At 36.6% G+C, this 14,124-nt stretch overlaps 1 protein-coding gene across 27 annotated transcripts in view; it reads right to left on the bottom strand.

The window, feature by feature from the left end:
- PRR16 (proline rich 16) overlaps positions 1-14,124 on the bottom strand; it is a 1,143,323-nt gene that overhangs the window by 1,071,567 nt on the left and 57,632 nt on the right. The window contains exon 4 of one of the 27 annotated variants that reach the window (XR_015167107.1): positions 2,143-4,458. The exons of the other annotated variants lie outside the window; for them this stretch is intronic. The gene's annotated coding sequence lies outside the window, so the exon portion shown is untranslated. Of the gene's footprint in view, positions 1-2,142; positions 4,459-14,124 lie in introns of those variants that run through there. 27 annotated transcript variants of the gene reach the window in all.

A 14,124-nucleotide genomic window follows, 5' to 3' on the forward strand; every position in this document is an offset into this window, starting at 1 on the left:
CATATAAATTTGCAGCCATGAAATTAAAAGACGCTTACTCCTTGGAAGGAAAGTTATGACCAATCTAGATAGCATATTCAAAAGCAGAGACATTACTTTGCCAACAAAGGTTCGTCTAGTCAAGGCTATGGTTTTTCCTGTGGTCATGTATGGATGTGAGAGTTGGACTGTGAAGAAGGCTGAATGCTGAAGAATTGATGCTTTTGAACTGTGGTGTTGGAGAAGACTCTTGAGAGTCCCTTGGACTGCAAGGAGATCCAACCAGTCCATTCTGAAGGAGATCAGCCCTGGGATTTCTTTGGAAGGAATGATGCTAAAGATGAAACTCCAGTACTTTGGCCACCTCATGCGAAGAGTTGACTCATGGAAAAAGACTCTGATGCTGGGAGGGATTGGGGGCAAGAGGAGAAGGGGATGACAGAGGATGAGATGGCTGGATGGCATCACTGACTCGATGGACGTGAGTCTGAGTGAACTCCGGGAGTTGGTGATGGACAGGGAGGCCTGGCGTGCTGCGATTCATGGGGTCGCAGAGTTGGACACGACTGAGCAACTGATCTGATCTGATCTGATAAATTGTGAAATTTTTTATTCTATTTCTGTGAAAAATGTCATTGGTAATTTGATAGGGATCCCATTGAAACTGTAGATTGCATTTGGTAGTATAGTCATTTTCACAATATTGATTCTTCCTACCCAGGAACATGGAACATCTCTCCATTTGTTTATGCCATTTTTTATTTCTTTCATCAGTGTCTTATAATTTTCTGTGTACAGTTCGTTCATCTCCTTAGATAAGTTTATTCCTAGATATTTAATTGTTTGCAATGGTGAATGGGATTGATTCTTTAATTGCTCTTTCTGATTTTTCACTGTTAGTATACAGAAATGAAAGTGATTTCTGTGTATTGAATTTGTATCCTGTGACTTTGCTAAATTCACTGATTAGTTCTAGTAATTTTCTTTAGGGTTTTCTATGTATAGTATCTTGTTATCTTCAAATAGTGAGAGCTTTACTTCTTTTCCAATCTGGATTCCTTTTATTTCTTTTTCTTCTCTGATTGCTATAGCTAGGACTTCCAAAACTATGTTGAATAATAGTGGTGTTCCTGATCTTATGGGGAATGCTTTCAGTTTTTCACCATGGAGAGTAATGTTTGCTGTAGGCTTATCATATATGGCCTGTACTATGTGGAGGTACATTCCTTCTATGCCCATTTTTGAAGAGTTTTAATCATAAATAGGTGCTGAACTTTGTCAAAGGCTTTTTCTGCAACTGTTGAGATGACCATGTGGTTTTTATCTTTCAATTTGTTAATATGGTGTATCACATTGATTGATTTTGGAATACTGAAGAATCCTTGCATCTCTGGAATAAACCCAACTTGATCATTGTGTGTTAACTTTGTGATGTGTTGCTGAATTCTGTTTGCTAAAATTCTGTTGAGGATTTGTGCATCCATGTTCATCAGTGATATTGGCCTGTGGTTTTCTTTATTTGTGTTGCCTTTATCTGCTTCTGGTTTCAGGGTGATGGTGGCCTCATAGAATGAGTTTGGAAGTATTCCTATCTCTGTAATTTTTGAGAGAGTTTTAGAAGGATAGGCATTAGCTCTTCTCTAAATGTTTGATAGAATTCTCCTGTGAAGCCATCTGGTTCTTGGCTTTTGTTTTGGGGGAGATTTTTGATCACAGCTTTGATTTTGGTGCTTGTAAATGGGTTGTTCATAATTTCTATTTCTTCCTGATTTAGTCTTGGAAGATTGAACTTTTCTAAGAACCTTTGCATTTCTTCCAAGTTACCTATTTTCTTGCCATATAGTTGTTCATAACAGTCTCTTATAATCCTTTGTATTTCTGCATTGTCTTTTGCAACTTCTCCTTTTTCATTTCTAATTTTTTTATTTGATTCTTCTCTCTTTTTTTCCTGATGAGTCTGGCTAAGGGTTTGTCAACTTTGTTTATCTTCTCAAAGAACCAGTTTTTAGTTTTATTTATCTCTACTGTTGTTTTTTTTTCATTTCTTTTTCATTTATTTCTGTTTGGATATTTACGATTTCTTTCCTTCTACTAATTTTGGGATTTTTTTTTCTTCTTCTTTTTCCAGTTGTTTAGGTGTAAAGTTAGGTTGTCTATTCAATGTTTTTCTTGTTTCTTGAGGTAGGATTTTATTGCTATAAACTTCCTTCTTAAAACCGCTTTTGCTGCATCCCATAGGTTTTGAGTTGTCATGTTTTCATTGTCATTTGTTTCTAGAAATGTTTTTATTTCCCTTTTGATTTCTTCAGTAACCTGTTGGTTATTTAGAAACGTGTTGTTTAATCTCCGTGTGTTTGTGTTTCTTACAGTTTTTTTCTTGTAATTGATGTCTAATCTCATACCATTGTGGACGGAGAAGATGCTTGATATGATTTCAATTTTCTTAAATTTACTGAGGTTTGATTTGTGACCCAAGATGTGGTCTATCCTAGAGAATGTTCCATGTGCACTTGAAAAGAAGGTCTATTCTCCTGCATTTGGATGGAATGTCCTGAAGATATCAATGAGATCCATCTCATCTAATGTATCCTTTAAGACTTTTGTTTCTTTAGTAATTTTCTGTTTTGATGATCTTTCCATAGGTGTGAGTGGGGTTTAAAGTCTTCTAGTATTATTGTGTTACTGTCAATTTCTCCTTTTATGTCTGTTAGTGTTTGTCTTTGGTATTGAGGTGCTCCTATGTTGCATGCATAGATATTTACAATTGTTATGTCTTCCTCTTGGATTGATCCCTTGATCATTATGTAGCGTCCTTCCTTATCTCTTATAATCTTATTTATTTTAAGGTCTATTTTGTCTGATATGAGAATTCCTACTCCAGCTTTCTTTTGCTTCCCATTTGCATAGAATATATTTTTCCATCCTCTCACTTTCAGTCTATATGTGTCTTGAGGTCTGAAGTGGGTTTCCTGTAGACAACATATATATGGGTCTTGTTTTTGTAACCATTCAGCCAGTCTGTGTTTTTTGGTTGGGGCATGTAATCAATTTACTTTTAAAGTAATTATTGATATAAATGTCCCTATTGCCATTTTCTAATTATTTAGGGTTGATTTTGTAGATCTTTTATCTTTTGTTGTATTTCTTGAGTATCAAGTCCATTTAACATTTGTTGTAAAGCTGGTTTGGTGGCACTGAATTCTCTTAACTTTTGCTTGTCTGAAAAGCTTTTTATTTCTCCATCAATTTTAAATGAGATCCTTGCTGGGTACAGTAATCTTGGTTATAGATTTTTCCCTTTCAGTACTTTAAATATATCCTGCCCTACCCTTCTGGCCTGCAGAGTTTCTGCTGAAGGATAAACTGTTAAGCATATGGGGTTTCCCTTGTACATTATTTGTTGCTTCTCCCTTGCTGCTTTTAATATTCTTTGTGTTTAGTCTTTATTAGTTTGATTAGAATGTATCTTGGCATGTTTCTCCTTGGGTTTATCCTGTATGGGACTCTTTGTGCCTCTTGGACTTGATTGGCTATTTCCTTTTTCATGTTGGGGAAATTTTCAACTATAATCTCTTCAAAAATTTTATCCTACCCTTTCTTTTTCTCTTCCTCTTCTGGGGCCCCTATAATTCAAGTGTTGGTGTGTTTGATATTGTCCCAGAGGCCTCTGAGACTATCCTTAGTTCTTTTCATTCTTTTTACTTTGTTCTGCTCCTCAGAAGTTATTTCCACAATTTTATCTTCCAGCTCACTGATTTGTTCTTCTGCTTCAGATATTCTGCTATTGATTCCTTCTAGAGTATTTTTAATTTCAGTAATTGTGTTGTTTGTCTCTATTTGCTTATTCTTTAATTCTTCTACATCTTTGTTAATTGATTCTTGCATTTTCTCCATTTTGTTTTCAAGATCTTTTATTATCTTTATTATCATTATTCTGAATTCTTTTTCAGATAATTTTCCTATTTCCTCTTCATTTATTTGGACTTCTGTGTTTCTAGTTTGTTCCTTCATTTGTGCAGTATTTCTCTGCCTTTTCTTTTCTTTTTTTTTTAAGTTTTTGTGTTTCAGGTCTCCTTTTCCCAGGCTTCAAGGAAAGTTGAATTCTTTCCTTGAAGAAGATGGAATTCTTTCTTCCTTTTGGTGTCTTCCCTCCTAAAATTGGTCCAGTGGTTTGTGTGAGCCTCATATAGGGTGAGATTTGTGCTGAGCTTTTGTTTGTTTGCTTTTCCTCTAATGGGCAAGGCTGAGTGAGGTGGTACTCCTGCCTGCTGATGATTTGGTTTGTATTTTTGTTTTGTTTGTTGTTTAGGTGAGGCGTCCTGCATGGGGTGCTACTGGCGGTTGGGTGATGCTGGGTCTTGTATTCAAGTGGTTTCCTCTGTGTGAGTTCTCACTATTTGATACTCCCTAGGGTTAGTTCTCTGGAAGTCTAGGGTCTTGGAGTCAGTGCTTCCACCCCAAAGGCTCAGGGCTTGATCTCTGGTCAGGAACGAAGATTCCACAGGTGGTTTGTTATGGCATTAAGGGAGTGTAAGACAAATATCCAAAAACAAGAAACCAAAGGTGAACCCCCGACCAATGGCAGTTACAAAATCAGGCAAATAATAATTAAATAATGGAATATACATATATACCCATGAGCAAAGTGAAAACAGTCCAACAAAAATAAAGTACAGTAGATTGATCCAGTGAACAAAGGAAATCAAAAATTATATTTACCAGTTAAGAACAAAACTAAGTTAAGCACAAACTGGAAAACAAAACTAAAGCAAGGTGCCAAGTGGGGAATAAATCAATGAAAACAAAACTAACAAATATGTTGAAAGGAAAGGAAAGAAAGAAAGAAAGAAAGAATTGATATGCAAAGTTAAATAGAGGTAGATGAAGAAGATTTATATTAAAGATTAACTGCAATGAGAAAAGAATAGTAGGAAAGGCAAACAAAGGAATAAATGTAGAAAATATAATAGGTTTTTAAAAATTAAAATTATAGAATAAAGCAAAGAGAAAAAAAAACAGAAGAAGAAAGAAAAAAGGGTGGTGGGGGGGGAACTCCACAGAACTGCAAAAGCCCAATGTAGAGGCAGAGGTTTTAAACTTAAAACTTTTAAATGCCTGTGTTTGTCAGATATTTCCAGAGTTATAGCATTACACAGACTGCTTAAATTGAATTGCTTATAAATTATAATTTCACACAATCTGGAGAAAAAATAGAAATATCATTTTGAAAGATTTTCCTCAAAGAAACATTCTTTTATGTAACAGTTTCATTGTGTTTCCTTGACAACATTGTTGCTAAGAATGTCTCTTTGAGGCAATAAAGAATTTGTGATAAATGATTGATGTCTGTTTTAAAAATAGAAAATGTGATTTATGCCATATGTAGTTAAACATATCATTATAACCATACAACCAAGTATAGGTTGCCAACATACCAGCTAAAGCTGTATTAAATATTGTTTATTGCAAAAAGTCAAATTCAACAGATAAAAAACTTCAAAAACTAGACAAAATGATAAACTCCAGAATAAGCAGATGTACTAATGTCACAGGTGCTTTAAGAATAACTGATATAGACATCAACCTTTTCCAAATGGCAACAAAATTGTCTCAAACTGAACTTATCATTCACTGAGGCATTTATTCACTGTTGAGCTGTGAACTATACTCAATTGCTGAATTTTAATTGGTAAAAACCTCTTTGGAAAGTAATAACTGAAGAGGGAAAGCAGCATCTACTCTGTGTGGTAAATAGAGTGAAACAACAATCTGCCTTTGCCTCACACTTAACCTATTAAGACAGAGATACTTCAAAAGATTACTTAGTCCCTTCTGCCAGAGTCAGGCAATCGATCTTCTAGATGGTTTGCCAAGAAGAACTGTTCTAAAGCTATAATCTAGTATTTAATTTAACATATGTGGTTGATGTTCCATCTTGGAATCATGAAAAATAAAACACAGCTGAACTGCCCAATTGTGGGAGGAAATGTAGTAATAATACATTTTTTCTTTAGTATTTTTTAAGCATGTGCATGCTTAATTCACTGCAGCTGGATGGTAACACCAAAATGACTACCCTTTAGCACACTTTCCCACCACTAAGACTGATCAGCTGGTCTAACAATTACAATGTGCAATGACTGTCACACCAAATTAGAAATAGAACTTCAGATGTGCATATAAAAATGGGATAATCACAGCTGTAAAAATCACCTCAAAGTGTAAACTGGTCAAGATGATGGAACAACTGCACACTTCATTAACCCTTTCTCCTCTAAAGAGATAAAGGGTAAAATATAAAAAAAGAGGAAGGATGTGGATTTAAATACATTATAGACACCTTTGCCAACTTAAAAGATAATAAAAGTCAAGTTGAAAAGCAGGAGTCAAAGCAGAATTTGTGTGTTTCAAGTCTTGAAGCAAACAACAGATGCTAGGGGTAAGAGGAATTTTTTAAATTGTCCACACAAAAATAAAGGGCTGAATTTCTAGGCCAAACTTTCACCCAATGGTGAGACAGAGCTTTAAAAAATTGCTATGAAATGTTACTGAAGCTGTAGCTCATGCTGTGCTCTAGGCTAAGAGTAACTGAATCCAATCTCTCAACGGCTTTTAAGTTGACAACTAAAGAACCTGGTTTGGAATGGAGTCAAAAGAACTATTCAAGGTAACTGCAAGTCCTCTAAACATGAAGATTGAGTCCAGAAGGCCATTCATCAGCATCTATGAAACTGTGGCTAACGTGCCAGCTTGAAGGTGGGCTAAAACCCCAGTCTCTCCATGGTTCTTTAAAGTCACCTCTTTATTTAGCTTATATTCTTCTGTCTTGATTTATCCTTACTAATATGTTACTCCCTAGTGTCCGGAGAAGGCAATGGCACCCCACTCCAGTACTCTTGCTTGGAAAATCCCATGGACGGAGGAGCCTGGTAGGCTGCAGTCCATGGGGTCGCTAGGAGTCGGACACAACTGCGTGACTTCACTTCCACTTTTCACTTTCATGCATTGGAGAAGGAAAGGGCAACCCACTCCAATGTTCTTGCCTGGAGAATCCCAGGGACAGGGGAGCCTGGTGGGCTGCCGTCTATTGGGTCGCACAGAGTCGGACATGACTGAAGCGACTTAGCAGCAGCAGTACCCTTCAACTGAAACATCAATGAATTTTTCTATTTTCCCCCAAATTACTATCTATTATATCACAAGGACTCTTTCTTGTCTAAATATCATTATTTATTATTTTATTTAAATCACTTAGAAGATGTTTACAGTGTACCTGATACTCTTTTTACAACTTTATAAATTTCACTTATTTTAGTAATAAGGACCCTAAAGTAAGACAGGCATCACAGGGAACATCTTGTGCATAAGCCAGAGTAGGACACACAAAAGAACCCCAGGTATTCAGATGGTTTCTACAAGCGTTGAACATGTTACATACCAAACACCCTATCAGGAATGGCCAAACTTTATTCATCTGCATGGATAGAGTTACCACTAGAACCAGAGAAGTAACTTCAATCTGATATTAGAACTTTCTACATACTTCTATACTTTCACCCATAAAAAATTAAGCATTGTTCTCATTATGGGCCATTCATTTTCAAAAAAATCTTGTTAAGGTTCTGAATTCAGGTATCCTTCTAGAGATAGGTACATAGATAGAGCTAAAGACACATAGATATATAGGTATAGATACATAAAATGCAGATTTTATAGAGAGATTTTTATACAGGGGTGGGTAAATTCAACCTGACTTTACATCAAGATGCTTGCTCATGGGAAAAACAAATCAAGAAACTAAGACTTATGAAATTAAGTTTATTCTTGTCTGGCTTGCCTCATGTTATAAAATTTGCATTTCACTTGTAAAACAAGATGTGATTCTGATAACTCTCTATAAGAATTTCATGATAAAAGGCATTGCATGTCAACATGAAAAGATGGTTTAGTTTTATCATAAGTAACACTGTGCTGTTTAACATCTTATGATTTTTGAAGGATGTAATCTCAAGTTACACAGAGAGTAAATCATTGTCATTAGTTTTACAAGGACATCATCACTAAGAATTGTTTTACATAGTAATTTTCCCTCGATCCTTAAAACATATTATCAACTAACACAACTCTTCATAAATACATCCATTTCACAAAGCACTTGTACACAAACCATCTCAGGAATCTTTTCATCAATCTGTAATTAACACAGATAGAGATAAACTTTTCTTCAATTCAACCTTTGTCTATTACTTTCTCTGTCTACTCTGACTGGCAGGACCCTATATTTTATAACTGCAGGGCATATTACATGATGCTGAGCTTTCAATAATTGTCTTCATTACATGTACCATCTACCAAACTATTTAGCAGTCTCTCATTATTTCTTATTCATTCAATCATCAGATAATAAGTATTGAGCATATAGTATGTCCCAGGTTATGGAGAGCCACATATGAACAAAACAGCAATGGCCCTTGCCCTCATTTTGCTTGCAAACTAGTTCTTTGGAAGAAATATATCCCAAGGTAAATCTGTGACTGATTTCCTTTAATCAGTTCATTCCATCAAATTGCCAAAATTACAAATTGTTTTCCTAATGTATGTATGCTCTTTCAAAAACAAAATTACACAATCAGTAATAGCGGTTGCTTTCATGGTTTAGGAGAAAAGGGGAGTAATAATTAAATATTTAAAAACTGCCATTTTATTGCAAAGATAAATCTCCTAAGTGTGTATATATATATGTGTGTGTGTGTGTGTGTGTGTGTGTATAGACTCTTTAGAGTTCTTCTGGAGCCAAATAATGTTTCTTAAATCTTTTCATTATATCTCCATTGCTATTAAAATGGAAATAATTGCCAAAATCTCCTGAGAGTTAAGATGAGTTATCACGACAAGTTAATAAAACATGCCACTTGTTGGCAAGTTTTACAATAATCCCAAGACTGCCATGGTTATACCTTTTACCTGAAAATAAAGCTTTCTTCCCAGACAGAAAAGATTTTTTGCTGGAAGTTACCAGCAAAAACTGAAGGCAAGATGACATTGCAAAAATTGCACGGTGTGGTTCCCACAACACTACAGAAAGATAAGATCAACGTGCAGTGTCAATTAGTGACTTTTTTCCTGGTAGAACCAATGACCTCTTTAAACTCTTTGCTAGTGCATAGGTTGAGGGTACAAGCCTCCCAGAGGCACTTGCTATTACAGAAGAGCTTTAGGGGGAACTACACATATTCTAATTCAAATATCATGGTCAAAGAACACACCAATGTTGCTAAAATGATCACTCTCAGTTGTGGAAGAGGACAAAAAGAAAGGAAGAGCCAGAGGTTTAAAATCTTACAGACTGCTCCTGCCTAAAAACTACAAATTGGTCTTTAGAAATAAATTCAGTTTTGAATAATTGATGTTTGCATTTCCCTTCTAACTTTTTAAATCTGAGTGTTCTTCTTAATCATATGTTCATCAAATTTCTCCAAAGTCGTTTTTTTGTTGTTGTTGCTAACAACCTCTGCAGTATCTCCCTTTAATTACTGTTCGTGCAACCCTCAGTGTGAATCGTACCAAAAGCAGATGGTGTCTCCTCCTATGAAGCAAGCATTTGGCCACACAGCATGAGAGTGCCACTTTCTTAAGTTTGATAGGTACCGTTTGGTCTGGTTGCATCTCTATATCATAATTTGTTAAGCACATGACATCTTTTAGACCACTTTGTCAAATTTCAGTCTACTCCTCACCTGCAACAAGCACCATTCCATAAATACAGAAACGTACTTCAAGAATCAAGAAATTCTAGCACTTTTAGATACCAAAAAAATCATGTTCATGTTTATATAAGTTTAACATCAAACTTTATAAAATCCAACACAAGCCAAAGAAACCATTTCTAAGATTCAAATACAAAGAAAGGTCATTTAAGGTTTATACTCTGTTTTCTATCTTAGAGGGCTTTAACCTTAGAAAGTACATTGTAAAATCATTTTCCACTATCATTCTTTACTATATTACCATGAACTAATTTTTCTTGGGTCAATGCAAAATACCACTGTTCCTAGTGATTATCACTTGAGGTGATCATCAATAGTGTTAGTCACAGTCACCAGGACACCATAGTAGAAAGTTAAAAACTATTTGATATACTTTGTCAGTTTCTAATATAGCAAGTGGAGCAATTGAATGTAATCAACTTACAACAAGGTGCATATATTGGACAATACAACATTCTAATGGAATTAAATTTCTATTTTGTAAAGGCAGTTATATGAGCTGAGTTGGGAGAGATGAGTGTTTAGAAACCATAAATAATCCTTTCAAACCATGACAGGCAATTTTACTTGCACACAAATGAATGATTTTTAAATGAACAGAGATTCACTTTTTGGCAAGTACTTTACAAAAGATCTAGTTTATACCATCAAAAACTAGTCAACTGAATATAGAAATTCTCTTTACATTTTCCCATCCTAGGAAAATCTTCCCAATCAATAAGAATACTTTTTATCAAGCAAAGCTTCTATAATTCAATCTCATAATTAATCATTTCTTATAAGTACACTCTCACAGTAAAAACCTAGCCCATGAAGGAAACACAAAACAGGAAATAGAAAGGCTCAAAGAAGCAGTACTACCAGTTACTCTTAATCTCATTCTCTCTAATGTCTTCAGCTCCAGTTCGGAAGACAGAGAAGACACTCATCCTCACCAGGAAGAAGCAAAGCTAAATAACACAGAAGACGAAGATAATTTGCCCTTTACTTGTTAATATCTCATCATCTTCCCACCGTTCCAACATCCAACCTCACTGCCTTCCATTGTTCTTCGTTTATTCCAGATCTACTTATTTAGCATCTAGTATGTGTCAAGGATTTTCTTAAAAAGTGAAGACTCAAACAAAAGCAAACGTGGTCTGGGTACCCCTCATGGAACATGATCTAGAAGAGAAGATAAACCTAAACTAATAAACTCACGAATAGAGGTGAAGTTATTACCATGATTAAATGACAGGAAGAGAAGATATGTGATGTCATATCAGATCATCACAGGATGGTTTGCTGTGATCTGGAGGAAGAGGTAAGTTTTCTCTGAGGCATCAACCCCTAGGTGGACAATTGAACTTGTTCAGTCAGTCCAGTTCAGTTCAGTCGCTCAGTCATGTCCGACTCTTTGTGACCCCATGAACTGCAGCACACCAGACCTCCCCATCCATCACGAAATCAAGGAGTTCACTCAGACTCACATCCATCGAGTCGGTGATGCCATAGAGCCATCTCATCCTCTGCCGTCCGCTTCTCCTCCTGCCCCCAATCCCTCCCAGCATCAGAGTCTTTTCCCATGAGTCAACTCTTCGCATAAGGTGGCCAAAGTACTGGAGTTTCAGCTTTAGCATCATTCCTTTCAAAGAATACCCAGGACTGATCTCCTTTAGAATGCACTGGTTAGATCTCCTTGCAGTACAAGGGACTCTCAACAGTCTTCAACACCACAGTTCAAAAGCATCAATTCTTCAGCGCTCAGCTTTCTTCAAGTCCAACTCTCACATTTATACATGACCACTGGAAAAACCATAGCCTTGACTAGACGGACCTTTGTTGGCAAAGTAATGTCTCTGCTTTTGAATATGCTATCTAGGTTGGTCATAACTTTCCTTCCAAGGCATAAGCATCTTTTAATTTCATGGCTGCAATCACCATCTGCAGTGATTTTGGAGCCCAAAAAAAGAGTCTGACACTGTTTCCCCATCTACTTGCCATGAAGTGATGGGACCAGATGCCATGATCTTCGTTTTCTGAATGTTGAGCTTTAAGCCAATTTTTTCACTCTCCTCTTTCACTTTCATCAAGAGGCTTTTTAGTTCCTCTTCACTTTCTGCCATAATGGTGGTGTCATCTGAATATCTGAGGTTATTAGTATTTCTCCCAGCAATCTTGATTCCAGCTTTTGCTTCTTCCAGCCCATTGTTTCTCATGATGTACTCTGCATATAAGTTAAATAAGCAGGGTGACAATATACAGCCTTGACATACTCCTTTTCCTATTTGGAACCAGTCTGTTGTTCCATGTCCAGTTCTAACTGCTGCTTCCTGACCTGCATACAGATTTCTCAAGAGGCAGGTCAGGTGGTCTGGTATTCCCATCTCTTTCAGAATTTTCCACTGTTTCTTGTGATCCACACAGTCAAAGGCTTTGGCATAGTCAATAAAGCAGAAATAGATGTTTTTCTGGAACTCTCTTGCTTTTTTGATGATCCAGCAGATGTTGGCAATTTGATCTCTGGTTCCTCTGCCTTTTCTAAAACCAGCTTGAACATCTGGAAGTTCACAGTTCACATATTGCTGAAGCCTGGCTTGGAGAATTTTGAGCATTACTTTACTAGAGTGTGAGATGAGTGCAATTGTGTGGTAGTTTGAGCATTCTCTGGCATTGCCTTTCTTTGGGATTGAAATGAAAACTGACCTTTTCCAATCCTGTGGCCACTGCTGAATTTTTCAAATTTGCTGGCATATTGAGTGCAGCACTTTCACAGCATCATCTTTCAGGTTTTGAAATAGCTCAACTGGAATTCCATCACCTCCACTAGCTTTGTTCGTAGTGATGCTTCCTAAGGCCCACTTGACTTCACATTCCAGGATGTCTGGCTCTAGGTGAGTGATCACACCATCATGATTATCTTGGTCATGAAGCTCTTTTTTGTACAGTTCTTCTGTGTATTCTTGCCATGTCTTCTTAATATCTTCTGCTCCTGTTAGGTCCATACCATTTCTGTCTTTTATTGTGCCCATCTTTGCATGAAATGTTCCCTTGGTATCTCGAATTTTCTTGAAGAGATCTCTAGTCTTTCCCATTCTGTTGTTTTCCTCTATTTCTTTGCATTGATCGCTGAGAACGGCTTTCTTATCTCTCCTTGCTATTCTTTGGATCTCTGCATTCAAATGGGTATATCTTTCCTTTTCTCCTTTGCTTTTCACCTCTCTTCTTTTCACAGCTATTTGTAAGGCCTCCCAAGACAGCCATTTTGCTTTTTTGCATTTCTTTTCCATGGGGATGGTCTTAATCCATGTCTCCTGTGCAATATCATGAACCTCCGTCCATAGTTCATCAGGCACTCTATCCATCAGATCTAGTCCCTTAAATCTATTTCTCACTTCCACTGTATAATCATAAGGGATTTTATTTAGGTCATACCTGAATGATCTAGTGGTTTTCCCTACTTTCTTCAATTTAAGTCTGAATTTGGCAATAAGGAGTTCATGATCTGAGCCACAGTCAGCTCCCAGTCTTGTTTTTGCTGACATACTCCTAAGAATACAATCAATCTGATTTCAGTGTTGACCATCTGGTGATGTCCATGTGTAGAGTCCTCTTGTGTTGTTGGAAGAGGGTGTTTGCTATGACCAGTGCATTCTCTTGGCGAAACTCTTAGCCTTTGCTCTGCTTCATTCCATATTCCAAGGCCAAATTTCCCTTGTTACTCCAGGTGTTTCTTGACTTCCTACTTTTGGATTCAACTGAAATGTTGACTTCACATAGCATGGACTGAACAACAACAATAAATAGACCCAGTTTATTGAACTTGTTGGGAGTGGGCAAACGAGAAAGGATCAGAGAGATAAAGCAACTCAGGCAGAAGGAAGAGTATGTACTGAAGGAGAACAATCAGGACACAGTTTAGTTGTTCCATGTGAAACAATTAATTAATTAGTGAACAAGCAGGAAGAGCTGGGGAATGGGATGAAGTCTTATTAGGAAGAGGTGGGGTCTGTTCATGGAGGGTCTTTACATTTATGTTAAGGGTTTGGATCTTTATCATAAGAGCAATGAGAAGTCATCAAAAGATTTTTGAGCAAGGGGCTGGAGTGTTAAATTTGAAATGAACACTTTCACTCCAGTATAAGCAACAGAAAGGGGAAAGTGGAGTAGAGAGAGAAAAAAGTAGGGAGTAGGTCACATAGATGCCATTGCAGTGGTTCAGGAAAGAAGATGGTAGCTTCAATAGGACAATGAAATTAATAATGATCCAGAGGGAGGGATATCTGTGGGAAATACTGAAGAGGTAAAACTTACAAAATTGTTAGACGGATTGAATATAGCATCTGTAGGCTATAGGATGTTTTAAGGTAACTAAATTTCTGGTTTGGGTAATGTGTGG

This window comes from Bos grunniens, chromosome 7, assembly GCF_055505025.1.
Source record: "Bos grunniens cultivar Pamir isolate PY7600 chromosome 7, Bosgru_T2T1.0, whole genome shotgun sequence".
Taxonomy (NCBI): Eukaryota; Metazoa; Chordata; class Mammalia; order Artiodactyla; family Bovidae; genus Bos; species Bos grunniens.